This window comes from Meles meles, chromosome X (assembly GCF_922984935.1).
Source record: "Meles meles chromosome X, mMelMel3.1 paternal haplotype, whole genome shotgun sequence".
Lineage (NCBI taxonomy): Eukaryota > Metazoa > Chordata > Mammalia > Carnivora > Mustelidae > Meles > Meles meles.
In genome coordinates this window covers 18,940,632-18,964,013 of record NC_060087.1, presented here as the reverse complement: position 1 = coordinate 18,964,013, position 23,382 = coordinate 18,940,632, and positions in this window count along the sequence as shown.

The window sequence follows — 23,382 nt, the reverse complement described above, 5'->3', positions numbered from 1 at the left end:
TTAACTGGAGTAAAATAAAAACTAGAGAGATCTTTTTTCAAGAAATTACAGATTGGTGAAGGAAAAACTCAGTAACATATCATTACAGTTCACTTCTTTTTTTTTTTAAAGATTTTATTTATTTATTTGACAGATAGAGATCACAAGTAGAGAGGCAGGCAGAGAGAGAGAGAGGAGGAAGCAGGCTCCCCGCCAAGGAGCCCGATGCAGGGCTCGATCCCGTACCCTGGGATCATGACCTGAGTGAAAGGCAGAGGTTTTAACCCACTGAGCCACCCAGGCACCCCTACAGTTCACTTCTATTTGTAACATCTTTAAATGTTACCACAGAGAACTGCAGATATACAGCACAGGGAATGAATAATAGTAATGAGAAAGTTATGAAAGGTTGAAAAGACAACTGGGTTTAAGAGACTGCTGTGTACCGAGCTGTGTTCTTGTTTGACTTCTGAGACATTGTGGAATATGGAAGAATCACATAAGCACAGGGAAGATAAAGCCTATTACTTTCACGGTCCTTCCTCCTCTGCCACAACTTAAAGAAGTGATAGGAACACCTACAGGATTCCTGGGGAATCAGAGGGTGATCAGAGGTACTTCTAAAGCTTAGTGAGGGCAGTGTGACATTCCTATTGATGGGTCAGGCAGAAGAAACCCGCAAGAGAACTTGAGGTGACGGTTCTAATGAGTAGTGTATTAGTGGGGCGCCTGGGTGGCTCAGTGGGTTAAGCCTCTGCCTTCGGCTCAGGTCATGATCCCAGGGTCCTGGGATCGAGCCCCGCATCGGGCTCTCTGCTCTGCAGGGAGCCTGCTTCTTCCTCTCTCTCTGCCTGCCTCTCTGCCTAGTTGTGATTTCTCTCTGTCAAATAAATAAAATATTTAAAAAAAAGAGTAGTGTATTAGTTAAGTAGACAAAAGCAGACAGTCACTGTGTTGTTTCAAAAGATGCATAGGCTTTCAGAAGGGGTGTGTGTGTGTAGTTGTGTATATAAGGACTCAGAAAAAATAATCTCTGTGATGCTGATTTGAAAGAGAATAAGGAAAACTTGAATACAATATTAATGCTATATTTTATTCATTTACTGTGATACAATCTTAACATCATTGAATGGAAGAGAATATTGTGATTTCTGAAGGGTCCCTTTGGCAAATGCAAGTGATAGCATAAGTCTGTTTTCTTCAAGTGATAATTAATTATCCATGGCAAAGAAAGTATTAAAGCAACAACAACAAAAAAAGTCCCTTTCCTGAAGGAGCTGGCTATGACATGGGAGACAGTCAGTAATAAGCACAAGGAAGAGTAAGTGATCAATGTGAGATCATTGGGAAATTTTTCTCTCCCTTTGCTTTGAAGGGCCATAGCATTTATCATATGTTCTGCCTAATTTAGCACTTAATAACATAGTTTCTCAGTGTCCTCTAATTGTTTGATAAATGAAACAACCAGACTGTTTCCTCAGCCAGACTGTTGTCTCCCTGAAGGCAGGGACTTGTTCTCATCTTGTCTCCTCTCTCCTCATACCAGTGCCTAGTGGAGTGATTAGTAGGCAGCTATTAAGTGTCCTGTGAATGCACACTTATTGATGATCTAAGGGATTGTACAATATCAGGCTCAGTTATTTTACTTCACTTTGGTTTTCTGGAAAATAAAAAGTTAAACTTCATGATTTCTAAGGTCTTTTCCAGCCCTGAGGATCTTTAATTAAGATTTCAATCTGCTTGTACTTGACTGGATGGAATAAACCTACCATTAACATCCGTATGAGATATTTGTATTACGCACATATCTGATATTTTTCTGAATTGTGAAGCCAGCATATTATTTTTTCTCCTATCCATAAAATCATTTCAACAAATAAATAATACTGTGGGCAAGGTATTTTTGGAGATGCTAAAGAGTTACTGTTGAGTAATGTAAACATGGTTCTCACCTTCCCAAAGCCTGTAGATAATTAACAAAGAATAGAGGAAGACAGTTAACAATAGCCAAAGTGTGAGGAAAGCTGTGCTGGGAGAAAGGACCCAGTTATGGGGGCACCTATCTGAGCACTCAGCCCTGTCCTTTGGGCTTCTGGAAGTCTTGCTTGCTATTAATACTAGGTCTGAGATGATATGAAGGATTAGAATGGGCCAAATGATTAAAGCATAGAAGCAGAAGGACAACTTGCAAAAAAATCCAGAAGTGGATCTGAAGAGCCTGAATATTGAAGGAATTTCAGTGAGGCCTGGAGTGAGGTTTTGAAGGAGAGAAGAGGTGAGACATGGGACAGAGATGGGCCAAAAGTCAGATCTTTGAAGAATATTAGAATTTCTGTTAAGGAGTATGGTAGCCACGAGAGGATAAGAGAGATGATATGATCAGGTGTGTGTGTGTGTGTGTGTGTGTGTGTATCCATACTTCAGTGTGTTTTATGTTCCAGCCACTGAAATCTAATATATATTTCTGACATAATCTAAGATTATCTGTATCAGACCTAAACATAAAATGGTGACTTTTACTTGGTTATAGGTAGCAGTTGTTCCTAACCAATTCAACAGATCACTGTTTTTTTTTTAATTTGTTTATTTACAGCATAACAGTGTTCATTGTTTTGGCACCACACCCAGTGCTCCTTGCAGTACGTGCCCTCCCTATTACCCACCACCTGTTCCCCAACCTCCCCCCCCCCCGTCCCTTCAAAACCCTGTGGTTGTTTTTCAGAGTCCATAGTCTCTCATGGTTCATCTCCCCTGTTATTTTTTTTTGTTTTTTTTTTTTTAATTTATTTACAGCATAACAGTGTTCATTGTTTTGGCATCATACCCAGTGCTCCATGCAGTACGTGCCCTCCCTATTACCCATCACCTGGTTCCTCAACCTCCCACCCCCCCCCCCCCCCCGCCGCCCCTTCATAACCCTCTGGTTGTTTTTCAGAGTCCATAGTCTCTCATGGTTCATCTCCCCTTCCAGTTTCCCTCAACTCCCTCTCCTCTCCATCTCCCCATGTCCTCCATGTTATTTGTTATGCTCCACAAATAAGTGAGACCATATGATACTTGACTCTCTCTGCTTGACTTATTTCGCTCTCCCCTGTTTTTTAACAGAGATCGACCTTCACTGTTTAAAGCAGCATCCATGTAAATTGAAAAAAGTTAGTGCCACTAATTATTTTTGTAATTAATTTGCTGATATCTTCAATGTATTTTCTTTTGAAACAGTGGCTGATGAGTAAAACTATTCAGTGTTGAATTAATATGAAAGAGTGGCTAAGTCAATGGTGGAAAGAGCGTAGGCTTTGGATTTGGGTGCATCCTAACATGCTAGCTCCTTAATTATTAACAGTGAGAGTTTGAGTGATTCATGTGTTTAATTCTCTCTTTTTCAAAATGGAGACAATAAATCAGGGTTTTTCTAAGGATTAAAATGACTTTTGGGGGGCGCCTGGGTGGCTCAGTCATTAAGTGTCTGCCTTCGGCTTGGGTCATGATCCCAGACTCTGGGATCAAGCCCTGCATTGAGCTCCTTGCTCTGCAGGAGGCTTGCTTCTCCTTCTCCCACTCCCCCTGCTTGTGTTCCCTCTCTCGCTGTGTCTCTCTGTCAAATAAATAAATAAAACCTTAAAAAAAATAAAATGACTTTTTGTAACATATCTAGCAAATGATCGCAGACACAGTATAGGCTCAATAAATATTAGTTCGTTTTCTCCTCAGAGGCTCTTTTCTCTTTAGTAGAAAATGGAAACCATTTGGGATTTCTCTTCATATTAAAAACTCAGTATGACCTACCTCATGACAAACATCATGATTACTAGGAATTAAGGAAGGGGATATGAATTAGCACTTACCATCAAACTAAGATAAACTTTTTCTTCTCCAGTTCCTAGCTTTCCCTCACAAGACAAAGAATCGGTTCTGCTTTTGGCTCAATGTCTTTGGAGGAAGATTTTGAACATGTCCCAGAATAATCAGACAAACAGGAGATTTAAGAGGAGGCATAGACGTGCCCTTTGAGAATGTTTTTGTAGTTTCACTGTACCTTTTATTCAGGTCAAGTTTATAGAAGCTACAGTTTAATTCAAATAATGTTACCTCTACCAATTTCACATAAAACACTTTATGGGCAGTATGTAATTTTGTATTAAAAAGTAAGTATAATACCAGATAGAAATGGAAAAGCATGGGTCAGCAAATATTTATTGAGAACCTACTATATTAATAATAACATTATAAGTAATACTTGTATTTTAGAAACACTTAAATAGCTTTTACGTTTTTTAAATCCCCACTATAAGAGTAATATTTGCCTTTTAGAAACAAATATGTAAACAGCCTAATATTTATTGGTATTCACTGAGTGCTTCCTATGTGCCTGCCTCTGTACTAAGTTCTTTCTTTGCATTAGCTCATTTAATCCATATGTCAGTCCTAGGAGATGATTATTACAATAATTTCCATTTTATATATGAGGAAACTGAACCACTGAGGTGTAAAGTAACTTGTACAAAGACAAATACTGTAATAAATACAGTATTTGGAATTGTAACCCAGGCAGTTTGGTCTTAGGGCTCATACTCATTATCTCTCTGCCAAATTGCCTCTATTTGCGTCACTAGATGCCATGTGTAGTTCAAATTGCCAGTTGCTATCTGCCAGATATTTTTTTTTATTTTAAAGATTTTATTTATTTATTTGACAGAGAGAGACACAGTGAGAAAGAGGACACAAGCAGGGGGAGTGGGAGAAGGAGAAGCAGGCTTCCCACTGAGCAGGGAGCCCGATGTGGGGCTTGATCCCATGACCCTGGGATGATGACCTGAGCCAAAAGCAGACACTTAACGACTGAGCCACCCATGTGCCCCAGATATATATATTTTTAATGTTGTGTTAGTCACCATACAGTATGTCATTAGTTTTTGATCTAGTGTTCCATAATTCACTGTTTGGTATAACACCCAGGGCTCCATGCAATCTGTGCTCTCCTTAATACCCATCACAGAGCTAACCCATCTCCCCACCCCCTCCCCTCTAAAAGCCTCAGTTTGATTCCTGGAAAACAAAGAGAATATATCAACCACTACGAAGAACACATGATCTAATTCAGTGAGGAACCTGCTGACAAGCAATTATGATACTATCTAATAATTACAAATATAGTGTTTATTTCTCCAGGTCCTGGAAGGCGAAGGCTAGAGGACAGTCATGGTGAAAGATAGAGCAATGCAGTTGAGTAATATACTGTCTGTTACCTAAACCAGAGTTTGGAAAATGGTGGCCCCAGTTTTCTTTGACTTTCCATTTTCTTTTAATTAAATTAGTTGCCAACATTTAAAAATTAGACTTGTTGTAAAATTCCAGATTTTTGGATTCTCCTGAAAAACTGGAATATCTGGTAGAATATACTGGGAGAATAGTACACCATGACAAAACTCACCCTGAGTATGTGCTTAAACAGAGCAAGTGCCCCCTCTATTAGCTACAGCAGCCAGCAAGCATTCTTTACCCATTCATTTGACTTATTAGTTCATGTTAATATATCATTTGCAGCCTGCTTTTTCTAAGGGTGAAAGGTTTCTCAGAGGTTCATAATTTACCAGGGTATGTGTTATTCTCCCTGATTCTTAAAGAATCAAAGTAGCTCTAGCCTGATCACCCACAATCAGAGACAGACTTCACATTGAGCTGATGAAGGTTAAACTTTTGGACTCATATCTCATTTGCCCCCTAAGGCTCTGGGAGAGGTTCTAGCAATATGTTCACATGATCATATGTTTTGGAAAATTTTGCCAAAATCAGATATGTGAACTGCGTTTGGTTAATGCTCTCAATTTGGAGTTCCTTTCCTGTACATTCCCTCTTGTCAATGGTGTTGGAGTGGCTGTGGGCATTCAAAATAAATATTCTCAAATAAATATAAATTTTTGCATTCATTTAAGCTTTCTTTTTTCTTAAAGAGGGCCCCTACATTATAAAAGCTTCAGTATCTCTCTGCATAGGATGCTTCTTTCTTACCTCCAAAGACAGTGGTGTGCCCAGGTCAGCTTGTATGCTTGCCCGAGCTCATGTTACATTATCATGAATTTTGTGAGCAGGTCATAAACACAACCAATAAGAATAAATTATATAAATTTATAATTGTATCATTAAAAATAATAAAAGCTCATCAGTTCCTAATTATTTTACTATATTTTGCTATTATCTATGCTTTTTAAAAATTTTTTTATTGTGTTATGTTAGTCACAATACAGTGACAGTATGTCAGTACATCATTAGTTTTTGATGTAGTGTTCCATGATTCATTGTTTGTGTATAACACCCAGGGCTCCATGCATACATGCCCTCCTTAATACCCATCACTGGGCTCACCCATCCCCCCACCCCTGTTATCTATGCTATTGAAGTTATTTAAGTCTATTTTATTCATGTGCCAGAGATACTATATAATGGGGTGACTGTACATCTCTCCCTAGCTCTGTGTTCAGTGATGTAATGTTGATAACTTGAAATTAGTCATAGTAAGAATATTTGCACTACAGAAATAGGCAAACTATAAATCAAGGTTTTTTGGTTTTTGGTTATCTTTTTCCTGGAGCATCAATTTTTACATGTTTACCAGCATACCACTTTCTGGTGGTTGGCTACATATTGGTATGAAGCCTGCAGTGTTGTTGGCACCATGTTCCCTGGGACAAGCAGCCTGAGTTCCAAGGACACAGATCAAGCTATTGAAATGATTTTTATTATTAATTGAGATAGGCCTGTATTACTATAAACCACTCTGCATGCGGGTAGTTTTCTTCCCTTGTCATAAAGGCAGAATCCAAGAATCTGCTTCTCCTGAAGAAAACTTCTGTTTTTAAATAGAGGTATTTTCTAAGTGGAGAAAATGTACCTAAGTTACTCTAAGAGGGAGGTAGTATTATACAGGGCAATACTTTGGAAAATAGGGTAACCCCCCCAAAAATTTCTGAAAATGATTAGAAACTTCTACAGTAGAAAACAAATAAATAAGATTGACAACAAGGTGGTGGACGACAGCTGACTTTATTGAGTTTTGAATGTAGTAGGCATTGTGCTAAGCATGTTACACATACTTGATGTCATTTGATCCTTAGAATAAAAAACCCTCTGATGTTGATATTATTTTGTTCATTTTACAAAAGAAACCCAAGACTTAGAGACATTAAGCAAGTGGCCAAGACACTAGCCAGTAAAATGTTAAAGTGAGGACAGGATTTATAACCTTGATTTGTCTGGCTTTGCACCCCAACCAACTCTTTTTTTTTTTTTTTAAAGATTTTATTTATTTATTTGACAGAGAGAGATCACAAGTAGCAGAGAGGCAGGCAGAGAGAGAGAGAGAGGGAAGCAGGCTCCCTGATGAGCAGAGAGCCCGATGTGGGACTCGATCCCAGAACCCTGAGATCATGACCTGAGCCGAAGGCAGCGGCTTAACCCACTGAGCCACCCAGGCCCCCCAACCAACTCTTAAATATGATGCTGTGGAGCCTGTGCAGAAAGTCTAGTGGAGATGACACAAGAGCATTTTTCAAACAAAAAGAATAATTGGTGACGCATCGAAAATAAGCTCTGATACCTTTAATTCCCACATATTCAAACTCTTGTAGAAATAGTAAAAGTGTTATTACTTACTGATTTGGATGCCTTTTATTTCTTTTTCTTGTTGAATTTCTGTTAGCTAGGACTCCCAATATTGTATTGAATAGAAGTGGTAAGAGTAGACATCCTTGCCTCATTCCTGATCATAGAGGAAAAACTCTCAGTTTTTCACCATTGAGTGTGATGTTTGCTGTGGGTTTTCATCTATGGATTCTATTATGTTGAGGTATATCCCTCTAGATCTAGGTTTTTGAGGGTTTTTATCATGAATGGATGTTGTATATCATCAAATGCTATTGCTGAAATGATTGTAGTTTTTTCCTTTCTCTTGTTGATATGATGTATCACATCGATTGATTTGCAAATGTTGAACTGCCCTTGTATCCAAAGAATAAATTGAACTTGATCATGGTGAATGATTTTTTTAACATAATGTTGGATTTGATTTGCAAATATATTTTTGAGGATTTTTGCATCTATGTTCATCAGACGTATTAGCTGGTAGTTCTCTTTTTTGCGGTGTCTTTATCTAGTTTTAGTAAATTTTCCTTTTCTATTTTTTGGAACAGTTTTAGAAGAGTAGGTATTAAGTCTTCTTTAAGTGTGTGCTGGAATTCACCTCTGAAGCCATTTTGTTCTAGACTTTTCTTTGTTGGAAGGTTTTAGATTACTGACTGAATTTCATTCCTGGTAATCAGTCTGTTCAAACTTTTTGTTTCTTTCTGCTTCAATTTTTATAGCTTGTATGTTTCTAAGAATTTATTCATTTCTTTTAGGTTGTCCAGTTTCTTGGCATATAACTTTTAATACTATTATAATCCTTTATTTTTCTGTGGTACTGGTTATTATTTCTCTTGCATTTCTGATTTTGTTTGAGTCCCCCTCCCCCTTTTCTCTTTCAATGATTCTGGCTAAAGGTTTAACAGTTTTGGTGATTTTTTTTCAAAGAACCATCTCCTGGTTTCATCAATCTATTTTTCTATTGTTTTTTTAGTTTCTATTTTGCTTCTGCTATAATCCTTATTATTTTCTTCTTTTTTACAGGTTTTGGGTTTTGTTTGTTCTTTTTCTAGGTCCTTTACGTGTAAGATTAGGTTGTTTATGTTTGATTTTTATTATTAATTGAGATAGGCCTGTATTACTATGAACATCCCCTATAGAAAACTTTTGCTGTATCCCAAGGATTTGGGACTGTTGCGTTTTTATTTTCATTTGTCTCCATTTATTTTTTTTCCCTCTTTGATTTCTTGGGTGACTCATTAATTGTTTAGTAGCATGTTATTTAACCTCCATGTATTTGTGTTCTCTCCAGATATTTCTTGTGGTTGATTGCTAGTTTCATAGTGCTGTGGTCAGAAAAGATGCATGATACGATTTCATTCTTTTCGGATTTGTTGAGATTTCATTTGTATCCTAACATATTATCTGTTCTGGAGACTGTTCCCTGTGCACTTGAAAAGAATGTGTATTCTGCTGTTTTAGGATGGAATGTTCTGAATATATCTGTTAGATCCATCTGGTCCAATGTATTGTTCAAAGCCACTATTTGGTTTTTGATTTTCTGTTTGTGTGATCTAGTTATTGATGTAAGTGGGGTATTAAAGTCCCCTACTATTATTGTATTACTGTCAATTACTTCCTTTATGCTTATTATTAGCTGCCTTATGCATTTGGGTGTTCCCATTTTGGGTGCATGAATATTTACAGTTGTTATATCTTCATGTTGGATTGTCCGCTTTATTATTATGTAGTGTTCATCTTTGTCTCTTGCTACAGTCTTTGTTCTAAAGTTATTTTGTCCAATATAAGTACTGCTATCCCAGCTTTCTTTTTTTTTTAAGTTTTAGCCTCTTTTTTTTTTTAAAGATTTTATTTATTTATTTATTTGACAGAGAGAAATCACAAGAGAGGCAGGCAGAGAGAGAGGAAGGGAAGCAGGCTCTCTGCTGAGCAGAGAGCCCAATGTGGGACTCGATCCCAGGACCCTGAGATCATGACCTGAGCTGAAGGCAGTGGCTTAACCCACTGAGCCACCCAAGCACCCCAGCTTTCTTTTTTCTTCCATTTTCATGGTAAGTGCTTTTCCATCCCTCATGTTTAATTTGTATGTGTCTTTAGGTCTAAAATGAGTGTCTGGAAGACAGCATATAGATGGCTCTTGCTTTTCTGTACATTCTGTCTTCTTTTGTCTTTTGATTGTTTAGTCCATTTATAGTCACACTAATTTTTGATAGGTTAAGTACTCACTGCCATTTTGTTATGTACTTTTTAGCTGTTTTTGAAGTCGGCCCTTCCTTCTCTTGCTCTCTTTTCTGATGATTTGTTGGCTTTCTTTAGTTATGTATTTGGGTTCCTTCCTTTTTATTTTTTACTTATCTATTACCAGCTTTGATTTGTGGTTACTATTAAATTTATATATAACATCTTAGGCACATGGCAGTCTTTTTTTTAAGATTTTATTTATTTATTTGACACACACAGAGAGAGATCACAAGTACACAGAGAGGCAGGCAGAGAGAGAGGGGGAAGCAGGCTCTCTGCTAAGCAGAGAGCCTGAGCTAAACACTCATTTTAGACCTAAAGACTGATTCAGAGAGCTGCTGAGCAGAGAGCCTGATGTGGGGCTCGATCCCAGGACCCTGAGATCATGACCTGAGCTGAAGGCAGAGGCTTAACCCACTGAGCCACCCAGGCGCCCCATGGTGGTCTTTATTAAGTTGATGGTCCCTTACATTTAAGCCCACTCTTTACTTCTCCCCCCGCCACTACGTTTTACGTATATGGTGTTATAATTTGCATCCTTTCATTTTGTGAATCCCTTGACTGATTTTTATAAATACACTTAATTTTACTGCTTTAGTGCTTCCTACTTTTCTTACTCCTGCTTATGGCCTTTCCATTCTACTCAAAGAGTTACCTTTAACATTTTTTTTTCTAGGGCTGGTCTAGTGGTGATAAATTCCTTTAACTTTTGTTTGTGTGGGAAACTATCTTTCACTCAGTTCTAAAGGAAAGCCTTTCTAGATAGAGTACTTTTGGTTGCAGATTTTTTTTTTCTTTTAATACTTTGAATATATCATGGCATTCTCTTCTGGCATCCAAAGTTTCTGCTGAAAAATCAGCTCATAGCCTTATAGCATTTCCCTTGTATGGAACAATTTTCATTTTCTTGCTGCTTTTAAAATTCTCACTTCTACTTTTTTTTAAATTTTTAATTACTTTATTTATTTTTTCAGCGTAACAGTATTCATTGTTTTTGCACAACACCCAGTGCTCCATGCAATACGTGCCCTCCCTATTACCCACCACCTGGTTCCCCCAACCTCCCACCTCCGCCCCTTCAAAACTCTCAGGTTGTTTTTCAGAGTCCATAGTCTCTTATGGTTCATGACTTCTACTTTTTGCCATTTTAATTATTAGTGTCTTGGTGTGGACCTCCTTGGGTTGATTTTTTGGGGTGTTTTCTGTGCCTTCTGGATCTGGATTTTTGTTTCCTTCCCCAGATTCAGTAAGTCTTTAGCTATTTTCTCTTTATATGTATTTTCTGTACCCTTTTCTCTCTCTTCTCCTTGTGGGATCCCTATAATGTAAATGTTATGACACTTATAGGTTGCTGACTTCCCTTACTTGCTGAGTTCCCTTATTCTATTTTCATTTATTATTGGTTTTTTTTCCCTCTTTCCTTTTTAGCTTGATTGCTTTCCATTGCTTTGTCCTGCAGGTCACTGACCTGTTCTGCTGCTGCTTCTAGTCTACCACTTATTCCATCTACTGTATTTTTAATCTTTATAACTTTTTTTATAACTTTAATAGTTATTGAGTTCTTCATCTCTGGTTGGTTCTTCTTTATGTTTTCTGTGTCTTTGTTGAGGATCTCGTTGAGATCCTCTACTCTTTTTTCAAGTCCAGTGAGGATGTTTATGACCATTACTTTAAATTCTTGTCAGGCATATTACTTATCTCCATTTTATTCACTTCTTTTGCTGTGATTATGTCATGTTCTTTCATTTTGTACATATTTTTCTGTCTCCTCACTTTGTCTAACTCTGTGTCTACTTCTGTGCGTTCAGAAATTCCGCTACATCTTCCACTCTCAAAAGTAGTTGCTTTCTTAAGAAGAGGTCTTGTAGTGCCCTGCAGCACAGTGTTCCCTGTTCATCAGAACCTGGCACTTCAGGGATATCTCCTATGTGTTTTGAATGTGCCCTGCTATTGTGGCTGAGAGGCTTTTGCGATTAGTCTTGTCATCTACAAGTCTTGTCATCTCTTTGCCTGTTGAGGGCAGTATTTGATCCCTGTGTTGTTAGTGGTCCAGTCTAGGGGCCCCTTGTGCTTGAATTGAGTCAAACCAGGCACTTGCCAGAGATTCAGCAGCACCAAATTGCAGGGTGCTTTCCCTGTGTTGCCCCCTAATAAGTTTTCACTGGTCAGAGAGGCCTGCAGTCAGACCATATGTTCGCCGCCAGACTACTGCTGGGGCTTCAGGTGGACTTCAGGTGTATGGTTATCTTTCCCTCTCCTTGGGTCAGGAGTCACTTTGCAGTGGTGTTGGTCACTTTCCTGCTATCAATATAAGATAGAAATTTAACTAGCACCAAGAGGGACAGATTATATAGCCAAAGTAAAACCACATATCCTCCAGATTGTAAATACCTAAATAAATAGGGAAAAATAAATAAAATAGGTAAGACTTTTAGAAAAGACACTGACAAAATAGATGAAAGATGGTGTCACCCTGAAGACTTAGAGGAAGAGCAGAAATGAAAATTATTTGTTACAGGAATTAAGAGTTTATAAAAATGTATTTGAGCACCTTTAAACTGTTTTCAAGCTCTGTTTTTATAGAATCCCATAATTTTTTTAGACATTCTCTGGTCTTTCAGCAAAGATAGCTTGAACATGCAGATGAAAATACATGTATGGCATCCTTCAAGGAAAGTTATGGCATCAAATATAAGGCAGAAATTTAGATATTAGTGAAAAGCTCGTTAACACGTGATATTGCTATTGTTATTGAGGAAAATCTGGGTGAGAGGAGCAGTCTGATACAAAAGTAGGCATAGAACCAATGTCTGGTAATAAAGTCTGGAGAAGACTACTCACAAAATATACTTGAAGCAGTTTAAATGCTGAGATTATGTGAAATTTTACAGTTTAACTTAGAGTATGATAGTTATAAATAATAACTGATATTTATGATAGTTATAAATAATAAATAAACTCCAGTTTTCCTGTTTTTTTGCAAGCTATGGTCTCTGCAAGAAATGTTATCATTTTTTAAAACATTTGATAAATAGTAAAAATATTGAGGTGTTCCAATTTTTTTTAACCACCACCACATAAGGTGAAATATGTCTAGTTATATCTCTACTGCTAATGGAAAAACAGTGGCAAGAAAAATAGTAGAAAGAGTGGTTCTTATAAAAGTAGCTTAAAAGTGTCAAATACTCATTGTATGTTGTGATGACAAATACTAAGATGCTGGCATCTTTCAAAATAGTATTGGTGAGTGTCATAAATATCATTTTATGTTAGTACAGTCTCTGTAGTTTTCAAACCAGAAACAGGTTTATTCTGAGTACATGAGTAACACAGGTTAACTGAAATAAAAAACAAAAAAAAATAGAGAAAAATAAGGAAGCCAAACTATTACTCAGATGATACTTCTGCTTATGTTTTGGTATCTGTAATTCCAGACATTTTCTAAGCATGTATTGCCAAATACTGAAAAACACGTCGTAATCGGCCTTCTCCACAATAGTTGATTAGATTACAGTTTCCAATGGCTGCATAATATTTTATTGATTGGTTTATGCCATAATTTAATCCTATATTGATGATTCCATTTTTTCCATTTTCTGTATAATAGAAATAAATTGCCATGAATATGTTTATGCACACAGTCTTTAACAGTTATTTTACTGTACTTTAGGAGAAATTACTAAGCGAAATTGCCAGCTGAGGGGGTCTTAAAAGGATTTTTATTCTAATAATAATTATTTCAGTATTTGAATTTATGTATAATCATTTCTACAATAGCCAGACTATGGAAAGAATCTAGAGAAGTAAAAGGCAACAATTGAACAAAAATCCCAATGCCCAGATTAAAAAAGTTTAACACTGAATTTGATTCCTGATCTCCAATATCTTTGTATCTACATAGATTAGATGGATAGATGCACGTAGGAAGGTAGAAAAAGGGGACAGAGAATATAGATATAGATAGACATAGATATGAATCAGAGAGCAGATGAGAATGAGTCAAAAGATGAAAAGAAGAGGGACGCCTCAGTGGCTCAGTGGGTTAAAGCCTCTGCCTTCGGCTCAGGTCATGATCTCAGGGTCCTGGGATCGAGCCCCGCATAGGGCTCTCCGCTCAGCGGGGAGCCTGCTTCCCTTCTCCTCTCTCTCTGCCTGCCTCTCTGCCTAGTTGTGATCTCTGTCAAATAAATAAAAAATAAAATCTTTAAAAAAAAAGATGAAAAGAAGAAATAAGCACAGACAACAACATGCGATGAGGGACTTCAGAGGATTAGCAAATAAGCTTTGGACGTATGTCAGCAAGGAATACAGGGCAGAAACAAAAAGTGGGTATGAAAATTAGGGAGTTAATCAAAGAACAAATGAACCTTCTTTACCTACCAATCTTCCACATTGCACGCATGCACACGCGTGCGCGCGCACACACACACACACACACACACAATGAAGGACAAATTGGGAACGATTTAAGTTACCTAAATAGCATACGTAATTTATTTAGGGGATAGTGAGTTGAACACATTCTTTGGGACAAGGGTTAGTGTTTGATATAATGAAAAGTAGTTGCTGGGAAAGGGAGATAGACTCTTAAAAAAATTAACTGAGTAAATTTGAAGATCTAATTGGCTTTATTAAATACGTTGGGCAGCATCCCATATAGCAAGTTAGAGGGGAGCTCTGAGAAGTTGTAGAAAATGAAAGTTTTTATTATTTTTTAAGGGGTGTGGGGCAAGAAACTTGTCTGTAAAGGCAAAGGATTTTTCCAGGTAAAATTGCTTTTCTTTACTGGGGAGAGAAGGGAATCTTATCATGCAGATTAGATCTTCCTTTGAGGGATAGAGAGGGATGTTTTGGCTGACTCATTGGTGCTGATTGGAAAATTGCTGACTGACTAGTTAAAACTACATTTTTGGGGAAGATTGAAACTGCAATTATCCCTGGTTTGGGTCACAATTTTGTGCCTATGGTTTCTTTGAATAGAATTAAAATGTTGGAAGGCTTTTCTAATGAAATAGACCAAAATGTTTGAGGCTTTCTTTGTACATGTTGTTGACCTTAAGTCAAGTCCTTTTCAGTTCTAGCACATGGAAGTTCCCAAGACTGATGTTGGTGTCTCTTTCTAATATCTTAAAGTAAAGGCAGACAGTTGATAGGTCCTATCCAGATGGATACAGAGTTCCAAGTCAGAATTTCTACTAAAGATTCGTAACATACACAGTAATATTAGGTTATAAACTTTTCTATTATAAAATGTCATTTTCATATTTTGTTTGCTTTAGATACTGTTGATGTAAAAATTAAGTTGCAAATTATTTTTACTTCTAATTTTTCTGGTTCATTATTCCAAAATCCTTTATTAATGGTATTTCTTTATATTTCTCACTCATGGTGAATAGAAATTATTTAAAACATGTTAAAACATGTTCAGTGCTAGATTATTATATTTTATATAAGTATATATATATATGTATGTATGTATGTAATTAAAAATACACTTTTACATTAAAGTTGTTTTCAGGGGCACTTGGGTGGCTCAGTCTGTTGAGCGTCTGACTCTTGATTTTGACTTAGGTCAGGATCTCTGGGTTGTGGGATGGAACCCTGTATTGGGCTCTGTGCTCAGTGCAAAGTCTGCTTGAGATTCTCTCTCACCTCTTCCCTCTGCCCCTCCACCTGCTTTCTCCTCTCTAAAATAAAAAAATAATAAAATCTTAAAAATATATTTTCATATAAGAGATATTTGACTTTTGCTTTTAAAGATTTTATTTGACAAAGAGAGAGAGACCACTAGTAGGCAGAGTGGCAGGAAGGAGGAGAGGGAGAAGCAGGCTCTCTGCTGAGCAGGGAGCCCAATGCAGGACTCGATCCCAGGACCATGGGATCATGACCTGAGCCAAAGGCAACTGCTTAACCGACCAAGCCACTTTTAAGTTCTAATCTATAACGCCATTGTAAAAAGGTATTTCTACATTTCTACATTAGTGGGCTTTAATGTTCATTTTCAAATGCTTTATTCTCTGTTCTCTTTTTGAAATTTTATTTTTTATTAATTTTTGTGAGTTAGAAAAATATCAGTATTTTCTTCAGAAATGGTACAAAATATTCCTGTCGTCTGCCCTCAAATACCTACAAACGTCATTCTGATGCCCTTATCCATTGGTCAGCACTTAGTTGGCTATAAAATTTGAAGTTATAATTTTTTCTATAAATTTCTATAAATTTTCTATAATTTTCTATAAAATTTCCTAGTAATTGCTTCTTTGCCTTTTAACTTTTTGTATAGCAGGTATGTTTGAGGCTAGCCTGATATTTCTCATTATATGTGACCATTTTAAACATATTTGTGAGGTATTTAAGAATATCTCATTATGTATAATACTCAAAAGATAAATAAGCAGTCTAAAATTACATTGGTAACAAGTATACAGTAGTACAGCACATATTGGCTTCATCCAGTAATAATCATTTTAAAATAAACTTCAAGTCTGTTTCTTCATTTCTCTTATAGCATATGTGTATAGCAGGGCTACTTTAGAATGGTTAATGAGGTGGTCGTAATTTCTTGCTGAAGAGCAAAATGTTTTCATTTGCGCCAGACTCTAGATTTCCTCTATATCTGATTAAATGTTCAGGAAGGAAATCATTCTACAATGTACTTTATCAGTCTAAAGGTTTTTAATGGACAGTTTTGTGAAGACTGCACAGTCTCTTTTATGTCACAACATCTGAAAAGGTTAATTAAAAATTGCTACTTTAATTACTACTCCCAACTCCTTTAAAGTTATGGGCTTGGCTTTGTTGTAAAAGGAGATGCTGCATATGAAAGTGCTTTGTAAACAGAGGTAGTGGGTGTGAGGTCATAGGACATAGATGGACTTTTGATACCAAATGGTTTGGATCGATAACCAAGGCCTGGGAAACAGATACATACAAGCCGATACCTTTGTTGTTTCTTTTAAAAATAGAGACAATGAAAGTACCTACTTGATATAATTTTTATGATAATTAGATGAGAATGTATATGAAGCAACTTTCACGGCGTCTGGCATAAAGTAGATTTTTGATAAAAGTTCCATCTCATAGTGCTGTGAAGTGTGTAAACCTGGCGATTCACAGACCTGTACCCCTGGGGATAAAAATACATTATATGTTTATAAAAAAAAATTGGAAGGGGAGGTGAACCATAAGAGACTATGGACTCTGAAAACAACCTGAGGGTTTTGAAGGGTTGGGGGTGGGAGGTTGGGGGAACAGGTGGTGGGTAATAGGGAGGGCACGTATTGCATGGAGCACTGGGTGTTGTGCAAAAACAATGAATACTGTTACGCTGAAAAAAATAAATAAATTTATTTAAAAAATTCCATCTCATAAAGGAACAAACATCCTACTAGCTACTATTATGTTAAAAAGATTAATAAATATGGGCGCCTGGGTGGCTCAGTGGGTTGAAGCCTCTGCCTTCGGCTCAGGTCATGATCCCAGAGTCCTGGGATCGAGCCTCGCATTGGGCTCTCTGCTCAGTGAGGAGCCTGTTTCCCCCTCTCTCTCTGCCTGCCTCTCTGCCTACTTGTGATCTCTGTCAAATAAACAAATAAAAAAATATTTAAAAAAGATTAATAAATAAATGGAGAAGAACAGCATTTCCTATAGAAACTGATACCCATCCAGGCATTTTTCCTACAAAAGCCACTGTTACTAGTGGAAGAAAGTAGCTTGTCCAACCCAGGAAGACATTTACCAAAATACCTGCTCTTGAGTGAAATGGTAGAAAAGGCCAGTTGTGTCAGCCAAGAGGACTGTCAACCAGGCACTTCCATTTAAGTGGTCATTATGTTCTGACTCTAGACATTTGTTGGTGCCCATTCTAACTCCTTAATGGCCAGACTGGGCTCTGTTAAGCTCTAAAGACTGATAGGAAATGGCTATGTGATTCTTGAGTGTGAGAGAGCAGCCAGGTAGATGGAAAGTACCTTTAACCTGTGGAATATGGGAGTGTAGGAATTGATTGCTGGATAGTAACAGTTTTGGTGGACTTGTAAAAGCAAAGACAGATGGACAGATGAATCAAGGTCTTTCTCCTCATTCCTTTCTAATAGCTTAGATTAGGAAGAAGAAAACTTGTCAATGGCTACATGACCCTATAAAGTAAATACTCTCAGCCCAATCTGCAGATTGCTTATTGGTGGTCTCATGTCTCATACCAAGTAGACTTTCTCAAGGGTTTATGAAATTTAGATATGAAAAATAGAATTATTGGTATTAAATGTATTTAAGATTTTATTTATTTATGAGAGAGAGGGGGAGAGCAAGCGAGCAAGCATGAGTGGGGAGAGGGGCAGAGGGAGATGAAAAAGCAGACTCCCCACTGAGCAGGGACACTGACTCAGAGCTAGATCCCAGGACCTAAGGATCAAATGCTTAAGAGCCAAAGGCAAATGCTTAACCAACTGAGCCATCCAGAAGCCCTGGTACTAAATGTTTTTAAAACCTCATTTTACTCCCAATCCCATTGGGAGGGAGACAAACCATAAATGACTCTTAATCTCACAAAACAAACTGGGGGTTGCTGGGGGGAGGTGGGGTTGGGAGAGGGGGAGGGGGTTATGGACATTGGGGAGGGTATGTGCTATCGTGAGTGCTGTGAAGTGTGTAAACCTGGCGATTCACAGACCTGTACCCCTGGGGATAAAAATACATTATATGTGTATAAAAAAAAATTGGAAGGGGAGGCGAACCATAAGAGACTATGGATTCTGAAAAACAACCTGAGGGTTTTGAAGGGTCAGGGGTGGGAGGTTGGGGGAACAGGTGGTGGGTAATAGGGAGGGCACGTATTGCATGGAGCACTGGGTGTTGTGCAAAAACAATGAATACTGTTACGCTGAAAAAAATAAATAAATTAATAAAAAAAAACCTCATTTTACTGCAGTTCTTGAGTATGCAGCATGATTGCTGAGATGTCATGTCCAAGTATAAATTAAACCTTGTGCAAAAACAAATTTTAAAAACTAAATTGCATAAATCCCATGAATATTATTTAGCAAAACATAGTAACTCTGGGATATGTATATTTAACCAAGTGATTTATATGTCCTTTGTAATTAAAGATTCTGAAATCTTAAAATGTTTTACTGTTTCTTTGTACAAAAAAAGTATAAAAAAAACTCTGTTATTATGGAGTTGACTTGTTTCTGTGAGTATATTAAGGAAAATTTGGGTATATTCCCTAAGCTCTTAGGGCCAATGTTCAGCAACACTTACAAGAGCTAAAAATAGACCACATTTCCTTAAATCTGAAAGACTACAAATAATTAAATCTGAGAAACAAAATAATCATGAAGGAGTCATCAGTTAACATGGCCACTAGAGTCTTTCATTATAGGAATAAGCCCAACTTTTGGCAGTTATTTAGGCTCTTAAGCTTGACATTTTCCTGATTTATCATATTGTTTGCGATCACATTAATTTGATGGGGTTCTGACATCTTGTCCAGGTTTTTAGAATATTTATGATGATCCATTTTTTATTAGTCGAAAAATTCCACTAATTATTTTGCAGAATCCGTCTATTCATGCCTGTTTTGTCTTGGCATCAAGGAAGATGATCAGCAGAGTTTGCTCAGCTGTTCAATTACTGATCCCATGTTTCTGAATCTCACTATTTAATCCAATTGTCAAAATTCAGCATTAACTATAAATCACTGCTGTCAGGACTCCCTTTAAAAGCTCCTTGTGGATACTGTTACTCATTCTTCATGTCCTTGACTGTGCCTCTTAGATCACTGGCTAAGCCTTGGTCAGGAAAGCAGCAGTTATTCTAGGTATTTCCAACAAGAATTGGTTTAACGTTAGGAATTAACAGCTCACACAATCACGGAAGCCTTGGGGAGCAAAAGTCAGGAGGGTGGATTTCAGGAAATCTACCATCCGCTGGTGCTCATGTTCCTAGATGCATCTGCCAGAGAAAAATAATGCTCTCTTTGCCTTGTGCCATCCAAATCTCTTGCAGGTGCCTTTCATTGGCTTGATCTAGCTGAAATTCTGCTGGTAATGGAGACTGAGAAATGTAGTTCCCTTTTTATGCCCCTGTCATAAAGGGGAGAGTTATAGATGGGTGGGAATGATTCCTAAAACCAACAAACAATATCTGGTTTGCAAGTGTATCAATAATATTTTTGCCTAATCATTTAAAATATATTTGAAAAGTAAATCCCATGTTTATCAAATTGGACAGCATCAGAAATGCTGATTTTTATATCTCTTTCGTTAATCTTTCAGTCCTATAATGCATTAAGCAAATTTATATTATATATCCATTAAACCCCAAATCTCCCATCTTCGTGGGTCTAATTTTGTACTTTGATGATTTTCTCATTTCTCTCTCATAGTTTGCCTATCTTACTCATGTACTTAGTGATTTCCTTGTTATTGTGACCTCATGTTTCTTGGAACTTTAGTGACTATAATTATAGTGTTTTTGTTCCAGTGAGGGTTTATGTGTGCTTCTGCCAAGAACCCAGGGACACTCATCCCAGGACCACGTAATCTAATTTTTCATCTTAGATTTATTGGGCCATTGAGATAGTGTGAATTCAGGCTCCAGATCTACCTGATTGGAGAAAGTGGTTAAGCATTTGATGATTTTGTTTGTCCCTGCTGTTCTGTGCAAAGTGGCTAAACAGACATGATCCCTACCAGTCTTTACTAGGTTACCCATTGAAGATGTATCCCTGAAGGGACTGTACTTATATGCGGGATCTTTGATCTGAATCCCCATCTTTTTTGGATCCCAGACTTTACTTCCTGTTACTATGCATGTGGTCATTAAAACTCAAACTTTTAAAGTATTGTCTAAGGGAGCTTGCTATGTTGGACTTGTAGTCTATGCTTTATGTAATTTTTTTTCTTTTAGGCTTTTATTTATTTTTTTGAGTTTTTAGGTTTATTTGAGAGAGAGAGAGACAGACAGCATGTGCATGCATGAGCCATGTGGGGCAGGGCAGGGAGGGGGTAGGGGCGGGGAGTAGAGGAAGAGAGAAGGGCAGATTCCTTCCTGAGCCAACCTGAGACCTGAGCCAAAGGAATGTGCTTAACTGACTGAGCCACCCAAGCATCCCTCTTCTATGCATTTATTATTTTTTAATTTAAATTAAATTTAATTAACATATAGTGTAGTATTAGTTTCAGAGGTAGAATTTAGTGATTCTTCAGTTGCTTATAATACCCAGTGCTCATTCCATCAAGCGGGCTCCATCACCGAGTTACCCCAGCCCCCAACCACTTCCCCTCCAGCAACCCTCAATTTGTTTTCTATAGTTGAGTCTCTTATGGTTTATCTCCCTCTGTTTCTATCTTATTTTATTTTTCCTTCCCTTCCCATATGTTCATCAGTTTTGTTTCTTAAATTCCACATATGGGCAAAATCATACATTTGTCTTTCTCTGACTGACTTACTTCATTTAGCATAATACCCTCTAGTTCCATCCACATCGGTGCAATGGCAAGATGTCATTCTTTTATGCTTTCAATATAGAATTCTACTGAATTTTGTCCTTTCATCTTTTTTTTTACAATATCTTCTTGTTATCTAGCTCATTTTAATTTCATTAAGATTCAAGTTTCATGTATCTGAATAAATATCCTGTTGTCTGAAAGGCCTTTCATCACTCCATATTATAAAATAAGATGCCCTTTCTTCATTTTTTCTTTATGTTTATTCACTTTATCATACTTACACAAACCATCCTTATCTTGTTAATATTTTGTGTTTCTTTGCTTATGGTCTGCATTTTCCAGCTTACCATATTAAGTTCTATTAGTGCAGGAACACTTTCTGACTTGTTCCCCCTTATACTCATAGTGCCCATCTGAATGGTGACTTCACATCCCATATATGTGTTCAGATCCCCTAGAATCCCTTCTACAATTTCTGTGTGCCTATCATCAACTACCCTGTGCTTTACTTTTTTTTTTTTTTGAGAGAATGTGTGTGTGTGTAGGGTGGGGTTGGATGGAGAGAGAGAATCTTTTTTTTTTTTAAGATTTTATTTATTTATTTGAGAGAGAGAGAGAGAGTGAGAGAGAGAATGAGAGGGGAGAAGGTCAGAGGGAGAAGCAGACTCCCCATGGAGCTGGGAGCCTGATGTGGGACTCAATCCCAGGACTCCGGGATCATGACCTGAGCTGAAGATGGTCGCCCAAACAACTGAGTCACCCAGGCAGCCCCGGATGGAGAGAGAGAATCTTAAGCAGGCTGCACACCCAGTGCAGAGCCTGACTTAGGGCTCCATGGCACAACCCTGAGGTCATGACCTGAGCCAAAATCAAGAGTTGGATGGCCAACCACCTTAGCTACCTAGGTGCTCCCTCTTGTGCTTTGCTTTTAACACATGCATTGTCTAAACCCTTTGACTACTGGAACTGCTTTACTTATGCACACAGAGAGCTGGAATAGCCTGGGAGTTTACATAGCCACTCTGGGGTAGACTTCAGCTGAAGACTGTGAGAATATTGCAAGTACAACTTAAACTTCACGCTGAAGCTTGGAGCCTACTTGAATTCCTCCTTTTCCATCTCTTTCTTCTCCTACTCCCTCACTAGTCTTCTCTAAGAATGTTTTCTTAAAAAATCACTTGTAGGGGCACCTGGGTGGCTCAGTCTGTTAAGCATCTGCCTTTAGCTCAGGTCATGGTCCCCGGGTCCTGGGATCAGATCATGACATTGGCTCCCTGATCAGTGGGGAACCTGCTTCCCCCTCTCTCTCTCTGTTTCCCCTTGCCTTTCTCTCTCCCTCTCTGTCAAGTAAATAATCAAAATCTTGAAAAAAATATTTGCATAGGAATTCTCATTCCAGAGCCTGTTAGGTCTGCCAACCTAAAACTGCTCAATAAATATGTATTGGATGAATAGATAAATAACTCTCTTCACTTAAAGCCTTGCAACCTTCCTGTCAGACTGTTGTGCTACCTCATATTTTATCTCCTGTTTTAAAGATTATTTTTATTGGATTTTGTTAAAGTAAAAAATACTTCATTATATAGTATACTTAATTGCAATTTTTTTTTGTTTGTTTGTTTCTCAAGTCTCTAACTCTAGTATAGAAAATTCTTAAGTCTTAGGCTGTGGGGTTTGTTAGCTTGTTAGCTAATGAAAAGTGAATGATAGGGGCGCCTGGGTGGCTCAGTGGGTTAAAGCCTCTGCCTTCGGCTCAGGTCATGGTCCCAGGGTCCTGGGATCGAGCCCCGCATCGGGCTCTCTGCTCCGCAGGGAGCCTGCTTCCTCCTCTCTCTCTGCCTGCCTCTCTGCCTTGTTGTGATTTCTCTCTGTCAAATAAATAAAATATTTTTTTAAAAAGTGAATGATAAACATTTGGTCTGTGCCATTAATGCCATTTAATAGGGTTGACCAATTATCATCCTTTGCTCTCTGCATTCACTTGGTTGCCATCCAAAATCCACCTTTGCAGTCTAAATCAGAAGGCATTTGTATATTTAAAGCTTCTACTTGAATTCCTCAATGCTAACAA